The following is a 10972-nucleotide window of genomic DNA, read 5'->3' as shown; positions in this document are numbered from 1 at the left end:
AGCTGATCACTCATCCTACAACCCTCTCACCTAACATTGTCTTTAAAAACCCTTGCCTGAAAGCCATCAAGGAGTTCATGTCTTTTGAGCATAAGCTGCACATTCCCCTTGCTTGGCACCATGCAGATAACAACCAAAATGTATTTTCTCACATCTGGAGGCTGGAAATCCAAAATCGTCAACAGGTCTCTCTCACTGACTCATAAATGACTGTCTTCTCCCTGTTTTTACATGGTCTTCCCTCTGTGTGTCCCTGTGTCCTAATCTCCTCTTCTTATAAGGACACCAGTCATACTGGATTCGTGCTCATTCTAATGACCTCATTTTACTTTAATTACCTCTCTAAAGACACCATCTCCAAATACAGTGACATTCTAGGTACTGGGGTTGGGACTTCAACATATGAATTGAGGGGAGGGGGTAACAGCACCCCGGAACGTGTACTTGCTAGCAGGGGCCAGGCCTACCTTGCTGGGCAGCTCTGGGTAATTAACCCCCCCACCCTTTCTGAGCCTCAGTTTCTTCTTTTGGAAAGCAAGGGGTTTAACACGCTGATGGCTGCTGTTGTGCATTTTGCTTCTCAAGCTCCCTCTGGGGGTGATTTTCAGCTAAATTTAGAGCCAATCTGTCCCCACCGTGGGCTTGTGGAGCTGGAGAAGGGTGTGGGTGGACTCGTGAAGTGATGGCTTCGGGCCTACAGCCCCCCCCCCCTCAGCCTCACTCCTGGTCTCCCTTCCCCTCCCACAGTGAGGCTCGGGACTGGCTCAGGTCCTCCACTGACCATCGACTATCCTCCCAGGATGCACTTGGAGGAGTTACAAACAAGTCTTCTTCCTGCAGTTAGCATCTGCATCCAGCCTACTCAGGGCCTCCAAGAAAGAAGTGAGAGCTACATTTGATAAAAGTCAGTGCTAAGTGCTTTTCATGGTTAGCTCCCAAACCCATTTTACAGATGGAGAAACTGAGGCAAATCCCAACACTTACACCTGGGCCTTGACTCTTACCCCTCCTACCTTGAGAACTTCTCTCTTCTATATTTTCAGCCACGTTCTCTCAATGGGAATCCACCCAACTAATGTTTTAAAGAGTAAATAATTTACTGGGTTAAAAAAACTAACTAAAAACAAAAATAAAGTTATATTTGTCATTTCTTTTTTGGTGGGGGAAGAAGGTAATTAGGTTTGTCTGTTTGTTTATTTATTTATTTTAATGGAGATACTGCGGATTGAACCCAGGACTTCATGCATGCTAAGTATGTGCTCTACCATGGAGCTGTACCCTTCCCCCTGTTTATCATTCCTGTTCCTTATGCCCCAACCCTTTGTGGTAACCACTTTTTACTTTTGCCCCAGTGGGGGTTTTTTATGTAAATAAAACATATTTTCATATTTCCCATTTCCTCCATGACTTATACAAAAGATGGCACACAAAATATATTCTTCCTTCTTTTACTTTTTTTCCCCATTTAATATATTCTAGCAATCTTTCCATTACAGTACATAGAAAACGTCTTCATTTTTGGTAGCAGTCTTTTTTAAAATTTAGAGCAAGTATTCATTAAATGTTTATTACTTGAGTGAATGATAAATAATTTCATCCAACAATCTTTAAAATGCTTCAAACTATGACAATATTTAACCTTTCAAATTTCATATGATCTTATTCTTTCTATGCTCTAGTGTCTAAAAGCTTGATAATTATTTAGTTTTCTTATCAAAAATTCTTAGACAGCAAATCAGTCCCCGATTGATAGCTTCTTTGGCTATTTCCAGAACTGTGAGAAAAAATGTCAACAGAAACAATAGCTAACACACACACACACAAATACACACACACACACACATTTTCATCCACATCAAGTAGCTCTATAGTATAAATTCCCAGAGGTGAAACTGCTAAATCAAAGTATGAAGGCATTTGTAATTTTGATAGATAATGACAAACTGACAATCACAAGAATTGCACAAATTTGCACAACCCATCAGAAATAAATACAAAAGCCTAGGTCTCTCTTGCTCTATAGCAGTCAAAAGAAAAATGACAACTGAGGGGAAAATATTTACAACTCCTATTATAATGAGGGGCTCTTCAGTCTAATATATAGAATTCTCCAAGTCAGTAAGAAAAAAACCAATGAGCCAGTAGAAAAATGGGTTAAAAACATGAAAAAGAGTCTTTAAAGTTTCCCCCAGACCAATGAAGAGATGCCAAGTTCACTTATAATAAGAGAAACACATGGCAAGACCATACTTAGAGTATTTTTCATCAATCAGAGTGGCGAAGAAAATGCTAAAGTTTGCCACGTCATCATATGCATACGTTTTCGAAGTTCTCCCCTTTGCCCTCTACAGGCGCTTACCTTATTTCTCTTCTCTTGCAACTATCTAACGGAACTGCCTTATTTGCATTCCTACTCAAAACACACTGCGGAGGCAGGGCTTCTCAAACCGGGGTGGCTCTGCCCTCCAAGGGACAGTAGGCAACATCTAGAAACAATGTTGGCTGTCACAACTGGGGAGTGGGGTGTCACTAGCGCCTAGTGCGTAAAGGCCAGGGATGCTGCTAAACATCCTCCAACCCAAGGCCCAGGACAGCCCCACAACACAGAGTTATCCCTCCCAAATGTCAGCAGTGCCAAGGTTGAGAATCCGGGCATTAAGGTTCCCTCTGACGTCAAAGTTAAAGCCAGGGGACTTTCTCTAAGTCGTCCTCTCTTGGCCCCTCAACAGCATTCAGCACGACTCACCCTCCCTCTCTCCTTCTTGAAAAGCTGGTCCTTTGTGACACGGGTTTCCTTTTCTTCATCCCCTGTACTGACTCATCCCTCTCTATGTGGCCATTGAATGTTGAGGTTCCTTCAGGCGGGGTCCTAGACCCCCTTTCCCTCTCACTCCACACTAACCCTTGTGGATGTCACTCACTCCCTTGACTCTAATCTGCCCAAACCCACCCCAGAGGTTCCGTTCTGCACATCTAACTTCCTGCCCCACAATTCCACCTGGATGTTTCCCAGGCCCATGGGGCTCATCAGGCCAAGCTTGCCATCATGATCCTCCATACTGAGCCCTCTTTCCACCCTATTTCAGTGACTGGCAAAACTGTCTGTTTAGATATGTGAGCCAGAAACCTAGAAGTTATTCTTAACCCCTCCCTCCTCCTCCAGCCTCACCAAGGCCTGAGAATCACCCTTTCCATATCATTCTAGTTCATCCACATCTCCCATTCCTACTGCCTCGGGTCTGCTCCAGGCCACTGTCACCTTTAACCTGGACCACTGTACCACCTCCCGCATGGGTTCCCTGCCCCCAGCAGCCAGAGAGAGTTTCTCAAATCACAAATCTGATTTTGTCTTTCCCTTGCTGTCATTAATCTCTGTTTGCTCTTAGGATCAAATCAAAACCCTTAACCTGCTGGCATGGCCTGGTCCCTGCTGGTCTTATCACACACAGATGATCTTTCAGGGGCTTTCCCACCTTAGATATTGTGAAATTCAGGCCCCTGGTCATTTATAGCCCTTAGACTATACTGTGACACTAGAGTGATACAGACCTGAAGGTAAGTGATGTTGCCACCTGGGGGAAGAGTGTTTCAGACAAAGGAACAGGAAGGGCAAATACCCTTCAGGGATGAGAGAAGTTGAGTATCTTCCCCATATCCTTGTTGGCTGTTTTTGTTTCTTTATTTTGGAACTGCCAGTTCAGGGTTTCTGCTCTTTGTCCTATTGGGTTCATGGTCCTTTTCTTTCTCATTTGCAAGAGTTAGTTTAGTATTAAGGATGCCAGCCTTTTCCTGTCATTTGTGTTACCCATTTTAAAAACAGTTGGCCATTTGTGTTTATTTAGCTGCTTGTAGTTTACACTGTGTAATTTTTTACTTTTTATAGTCAAATTCACAATTTCTTGTTGTCACTGAAGTATAGTTGATGTACAGTATTATACAAGTAACAGGTGCCCAATATAGTGATTCACAATTCTTTAAGGTTATACCCCATTTACAGTTATTATCATAGGGAATATAATATATTGGCTATATTTCCTGTGTTGCACAATATTTCCTTTGTAGCTTATTTTATACACAATAGTTTGTACCTCTTAATCTCCTACCCCTATACTGCCCCTCCCCTTCCCTCTCCTCACTGGTAACAACTACTTTGTTCTATGCATCTGTGAGTCTGCTTCTTTTTTTGTTATATTTGCTACTTTGTTGTATCATTTAGATTCCACATATAAGTGATAGCATACTGTATTTGTCTTTCTCTAACTTATTTTACTTAGCATAATACCCTCCATGTTGTTGCAAATGGCAGAATTTCCTTTTTTTTATGGCTCAAATTTATAATTTCTGAACTTGGTTTCTTACCTGGAAAGCACTTTCCCACTGAGTTTTTTTTAAATTTTATTCATATTTTTTCTAATTATTTTATAGTATTATTTTTCACTTTGAAATCTTTGATCCATCTGTTGTTTCCCATGCTTTAACGAGTGAGGCATCCCATGACTGAGGATCCAGATTTATATTTTTCAAAGACTATCAAGCAGCCCATCTTTTCCCCACTCCTTTGAAAGGTCCCAGTGCCAGGTACTAAGCTCAAACCTACTGCTTCCATAGGTGGTTTTGTAATGCAGAGGCGGGGCTCTGCAAACCACCATTCTGCTGGTCAGTGCTCTGTGGTAGACTCTGCCCATAGGAGGCGCTAGGGGTAGACTTTGAGGCTGGAGGAATGAGGACACACACTGCTGGGGGTGGGGGGGCAGTGGTGATGCTAGGGATGACTGAGGGGCTTAAGCCCTCCCACCACATTGTCAGTTCCACCCCCAACCGCCAAAGTCATCCCAAATGAGCATTCTAAGTTCAACAGACAGCACCCTGGCTTTCCATCCCTGCCTCAAACAAGATTCTCTTCCTCTCCCAATCAGATTGCCCTCTCAAAGATGTCTACAGAGAAATTCTGGAACTGCCCTTACTTGAATTCAGAAGGAGAGATCATCAAGGTCTAAGGGGTCTGCTCTCCCAGATCCAAGACCCACCTTGCTGAGCTCTGCACACAATACACCCAGCCCACGGCACTCCTCTCTGCAAAGCCGAGCCTACCCATGTCTATTGACCCAAAGACCAAATTCCCAGCCTCTCACTCTCTGGTTCCTCCTCCCCACCGCATACCACTCCAGAAGGAGGACCCAGACCTGGAGGCAGAGCCCCCTGGTGCTGGGGACTGACCCTGCTGGGCTGGGAATCCAGCCCCATCTCTAAGGCCATCAGGCTTCCTTAGCTGTGGCTGATGCCACCATAGTTCTTTGGGCATCTCTATCACAACAAAGGGGATGCTCGGGACGTAGGAGCTCTCTAGGTGGCATCTGACAGAAGGGCTGCCGTACACAGGGGAGGGATTCTACTTCCTTTGTATGAGTCCCTAAGGGTAGACTTGGGGCTGATGGCTGGAAGACACAAGGGCCCTTCCCGTGACCAGCAGCCGTCTTGGGAGGCAGTCAGTTCTGCATCCCTGATCCTTTGTCTGCAATGGTTTTCTCCCAAGTATTAATGTAACTCACCACTCACTTCCTTCAGGTCTGTGTCACTCAAGTGTTACTTTACCAGTGACGCCATCTGCCAACCAACTTATCTAAAATTAAAACCTCCCACTCCATCCCTCTTCCTTGCTCCACTTCCCTAGCACTTACCATCATATATTTTTAAAAAAATTTAGGGGGATGGGGAGTAATTAGACTTATTTATTTATATATTTGTTTTTAGAGGAGGTACTGGGGATTGAACCCAGGACCTCGTGCATGCTAAGCATTTGCCCTACCACTGAGCTGTACCTTCCTCCCACCATATATTTTATTAATTGATCTTGTTCATTTTTTATCTTCCACCACTAGAATAGAAGCTCCACAGGAGCAGGGATTTTTTCCCTGTTAGGTTCATCACTGAATCCTTTGTGTCTAAAACAGTGCCTGGAACACAGTAGATACTCAATAAATGTCTCTTGACCAAATTCCTCCCAACCACCTTCAGAAGTAAGTATTATTCTTATCCCCACTTCACAACTACAGAAACTGAGGCACATAAAGATGAAATAACTGGTCTGAGCAGCAGCCCTGGGTCTCCCAGCCCAGGCATCCTGTGTCCTGGGCCTGTGCTCTGAACACCACACTGCATGGCAGTTACAAAATGCTTATTGCAGCGTTGTTTATAACGGAGGAAGCCTGGAAATAACCTAATTTCCCATCAGTAGCGGAGCGGTTAAATAAATTACAATACTAGGCATCCTGTAAGAGCCTGTAAAAGCAATCTATAAACGAATTAAGCAGATCTATTTGCTCTTATTTGGAATGATATTTCCAAGATATTGTTGAGTGAAAACAGCAAGATGTAGAACAGTGCATTGCCTGGGCTATTCTCTGTAAAAAAAATAAACAGGATAATCAGACACGTAGTTTGGATGTGCAGAAAATTGTTCTGAATGGATACTCTATAAACTGTCGACAAGGCAAAGGGGAGTCTGGGGTCTCTAGGGGGAGAAAGCCCTTGCATTTTAGTTGTTATTGTTGGGATTTTAAATCATGCACACGATTTACTTTTTTCCCCCAGCAATGTATATCTTCCACATAGTTGCAAACTCAAATAAAGCTACAGGGCTTGTATAAAAAATTAGCAGTCCTCTACCACACCCCTCCGTACTCCAGGTCTCTTCCTAAATGCAATGAGTTCAACTTTTTTAGTTGTTCCTTCTGTTTGCCATTCTCTTTCTAAATCAGGGTTTCTCAAACTTTAAAAAGCACATGAATCACCTGGGATCTTGTTAAAAGACAGGTTCCTATTCAGCAGGTCTGAGGCGGGTTCCAAGAGTCTGCATTTCTAATAAGCTCCCAGGTGATGGTGATGGTACTGGTCCGTGGATCATTCTTTAAGTGGCAATTTTCTACATAATGTGCTAATACAGCTAATTCTTGATTTTTCGTTTTTTGATCTTATGTCCTAATATAGAAATGAACATTTTAGTTCTCTTATACCCTTGCCCCTCCACATGCATCCTATTCATTCTCCCAATATGGTTATGTACCCTTTTTTTAAAAAATAATTTTGTTATTTATATTGTTATTCATTTATAGATAACATTCACAGCTCAGCCAGGTAGTATACTATGATTACATTTCCTTTTTTGTGAAACTTGTTTTCCCTGGAGCTAATAATTGCTTCATTGTTTCCATTTCACCTTCCTTAATGCCTTCTCAAACCCTCCTGACAAAACTGAAAATCTCTTCTTAGTATATCGAAACATATCTAATCTACATCTTGGAGCCTTTGTCCTCCTGGTCCAATATACACTGATTGCTCCATATATTTCCTCAATTAAAAAGACCAAAAAGTAAGCTGGTGGTGGTGGGGAGGTATAGCTCAGTGGCAGAGCACATGCCTAGCAAGCATAAGGTCCTGGGTTCAATCCCTAGTACCACCACTAAAAAAACAAATAAATAAAACCTAATTAACTCCCCCCACCCAAAATAAATAAATAAATAAACAAACAAAAGTAAACTGGTAAACAGAATTTATAGCATGAAGGAGGGAGGAGGGTTCAGAGCCTCAGCTATGAATTAGGCTTCATGACAGCTAACTGTATCCTATTCTCCCTTCTTCCTTTTTATAATACCCCACCCCTGCCCCAGCTCTTAAAAATGCATATTGCTGTGCAGTTAGGGACTAAATTTCCCAGTCTCCCCAACAGCTAAGGGACCAACTACTGCATTACTCCACCTTTCCTCTTTCTCGAGGACCAAAATGCAAGTATGGTCCCAGTTTCAACCAAGAGGACCACCTACCTCCAGAGTGTTAAAGAGAAACAAAATTCTACTTTGTGATAAAGAAGACTGGGATCAAACCTGGTTTGAAGACATAAATTTTTCCATGTGATATAATTCACAAGCTCCTTCCGGGAAGATATTGGCATTCTTGACAAAATGCTTAAGCAACATTCTGATAAACTTTAATTCAAGTAAGACTTCTTTTAAGTGGTAGAGCGCATGCTTAACACGCACGAGGTCCTGGGTTCAATCCCCAGGACCTCCTCTAAAAAATAAATAAATAAGTAGACCTAATCACCCCCCCCAAAACAAACAAACAAACAAACAAAAAGGAAGTGAGCTTCCCATCCACTTAGCTGCCAATCACTCAGGGTGCTAGCGATCTGAAATCAGACTTTCTTTTTTCTTGTGTCTGATGGAACAACAAATATCTAACCATTCTTTTTCCTCTAAAAGGGAAAGGTCTCTTTGAACTAAATTGGTCATAAGCCTCTTTCCTCACGGCAAACCTGAAATAAAACTTTGGCATATGCCCCTAATTAATTCCTCAGAAGATTTGTTTGAGCCACTGTGATGTGAGGCCTCTTTGTTACAGCAACTTAGCTGCACCCTAATTAGTAGAGAGAGAAAAGCCATCTCTCACCCACCCACACTGGGCGGAGAACCCCCTACGGTGGGACTGTTTCTTCTCTGAGCCTGTCTGGGCCCCCGATGCACTGCCCAGCCTGGGGCCTGGCTTAGAGTGTGTACCCAGTGACTATTGAATTTGAGTTTAAAATGGGAGCTAGTTTTGTCTGTATTTACTCCCTGCTCAGACTGTGAGCAATTTAGGTTCTATCCCAGCAGATCATTCAGCTCTTTAGTGAAAGACTTTGAAAACACAGCCAGGTGTGCCAAAGGGGAGGGGGCTTTTTCTGCGCTTCAGAGGCCCCTGGGGGAGTGAGCCCGCCCCGTTATCACGTGCCAGGCATTTCATATGCCCCATAATCCCGCGAGGTGGGTATTTAGAGTAAAGCTCAGCAGCTTTTACCTGCCCATCATCCATGGGGATGAAAAAGAATAGAGAAATGAAAGCAAGCAAACCAAAGCAAGGGAGGGGTCTTGCATGGACCAAGAATAACAACATGCCATGAACAGACCAGAAGGATTAACTCCACCTTCTGAATACTTGAGTCCAAAATGGAAAATAAGAGGCGTGGGGGAGTGTCCACTGGGGTCTGGGTGGACAGGACAGGTGAGGCCTGGCAGTCACCGTTCACATCCTGGTTCCTGGTTCCCAAAGGCCACCACCTAAGGCTAGGAATCCAGCAGACAGCCCCTGCAGATGGTCTGAGTGTATCCAGCCAACCAGGTATGTATCTAGGGTTCATTGGGAAAGGCCTAGGTTGTCGGGGAAGGAGGCAAGTTCCTCTAAGGTCGACACATCTCAGGCCTCTTTCTTTTGGGGGGTCTCACTGGTTCTGGAAACATTAAGAAATGCCAAAAACAAGGAGGAGGGTATAGCTCAGTGGCAGAGTGCTTGCTTAGCATGCCTGAGGTCCTGGGCTCAATCCTCGGTACCTCCATTAAAATAAATAAACAAACCTAATTACCTCCCCAGCTAAAAAAATTAATTAAAAAATTAAAAAAAAGAAATGCCAAAAACAGTGTTATGAAGAACACAGTGTATCATCAATGTTTACACTTGCCTAATTAACACTTTAAACACACATGCAAATACAAGATAGTTGTTCCGTTCACAAGATAATGACAGGTTTCATAAGAACACTGACTCAGGGATACCCCATGGGAAGTCAGGGGAGGAGACGGGACAAGCTCTGAATGTCCCATGAATGTTCTTGGTTCTCAGTCCTGTCAGAGAAATCGTCGTGCACCACAGATTTCCTCAATTTAAGAGATCAAGAAGTGGACTGGTAAACAGAGTTTACGGCAGGAAGCAGAGAGGAGGTTTGAGTTTCAGCTGTGATTTAGGCCTTCTTGACTGCTCACTGTATTCTAGTCTCTCTTCTTCCTTTCAGTAATACCCCACCCCTGACCCAGTTTTTTAAAATGTGTATGGCTGAGCAGTCAATGGCAGGTAGAAATAATATCCAAAGGTTACATTTAAGTCTCTTCAGGAATGTGAGGCCTGGACCAGAATCCACCCTCCTTCCCGCCCCGCCATGCCCGAGACAGGTCTGTGAGCCGGGCCTGAACCCAGGAGGAGGACTGGGCCTGGCCCCGAGTGCGAGGGCTGCAGGCCTAACTCCAGCCCCCAAAAGCTGGTGGGGCTGCCCCTGCTGACACGTCTCTGACCCACAATTCTGGCGCAGGGGCCATCCCTCTTGGAGGGGGGTTGAATGGCTGAGATGTAAGTGCTCAGACCCTCCGAGATGCTTGAAGAAGCATTTGAAACTGCCTGGTGACTCTAATCTTCCCTCCCCAGGCTGGAGTCAGAAGGCAGTGGGGCCAAGAGAGGGAAAAGTGGCATCTCAGGCTCTTGTGAACTGGGTCTGAGCCTGCAACCCCACCCGCAGCCCAAGAGCCAGGCCCAGCCACCCAAACAGGAGACAGACAGAGCTTCACAGCCACTGAGAATTAAAACCTATTGATTTTCCCCATTAGCTAGAGAAAGCCATCAGAGTGCATTAAAACCAGGCAAAGCACCAGCATCATGAATAATTAACATCACAAATGACAGCCCCGTAGGGCCCAGGGGAGGGGGAAGGGGCGCCTGGAGGCCTGGGGCACCTGACCCTTTATGACTCCCACCCCAGGGAGCCCTAACCTGGCCTGACCTCCCCTCCCCTTCCCTCCTCCATGAATCTCTACTGTTCCTCCTGTCCCCTCTCATTTCCTGTCCTCTCCTCAAAGAAACATCAAGTCTCCAAGACAAGCCACCTAGGAAGACAGAGCACTGAGATGAGAAGAAAGTGCCTGGCTCTGCTGTGTGTCACTGTGACCTCGGGGGAGTCTGCCCCTTCTGGGCTCATTCCTCTAGCTAAGCCTACAGCTCTGTGGTTCCAGAGAGGGGCAGTGACTGACCCAAAGCAAGCAGCAGGTCTGTAGCAAAGCCCACACTAAAACCTGGGGCCCCTAGGTCATTCCCCCCAAGACCAGCATCTAGGGCACTTTTGTGCAAATCAGAAAAAAAGTCACCCCCTTTGGGTTGACCAATTGGAAAATGGCAC

The sequence above is a fragment of the Camelus bactrianus genome, chromosome 18, assembly GCF_048773025.1.
Source record: "Camelus bactrianus isolate YW-2024 breed Bactrian camel chromosome 18, ASM4877302v1, whole genome shotgun sequence".
NCBI classification, from domain to species: domain Eukaryota; kingdom Metazoa; phylum Chordata; class Mammalia; order Artiodactyla; family Camelidae; genus Camelus; species Camelus bactrianus.
Note: the sequence above shows the minus strand (reverse complement) of the source record.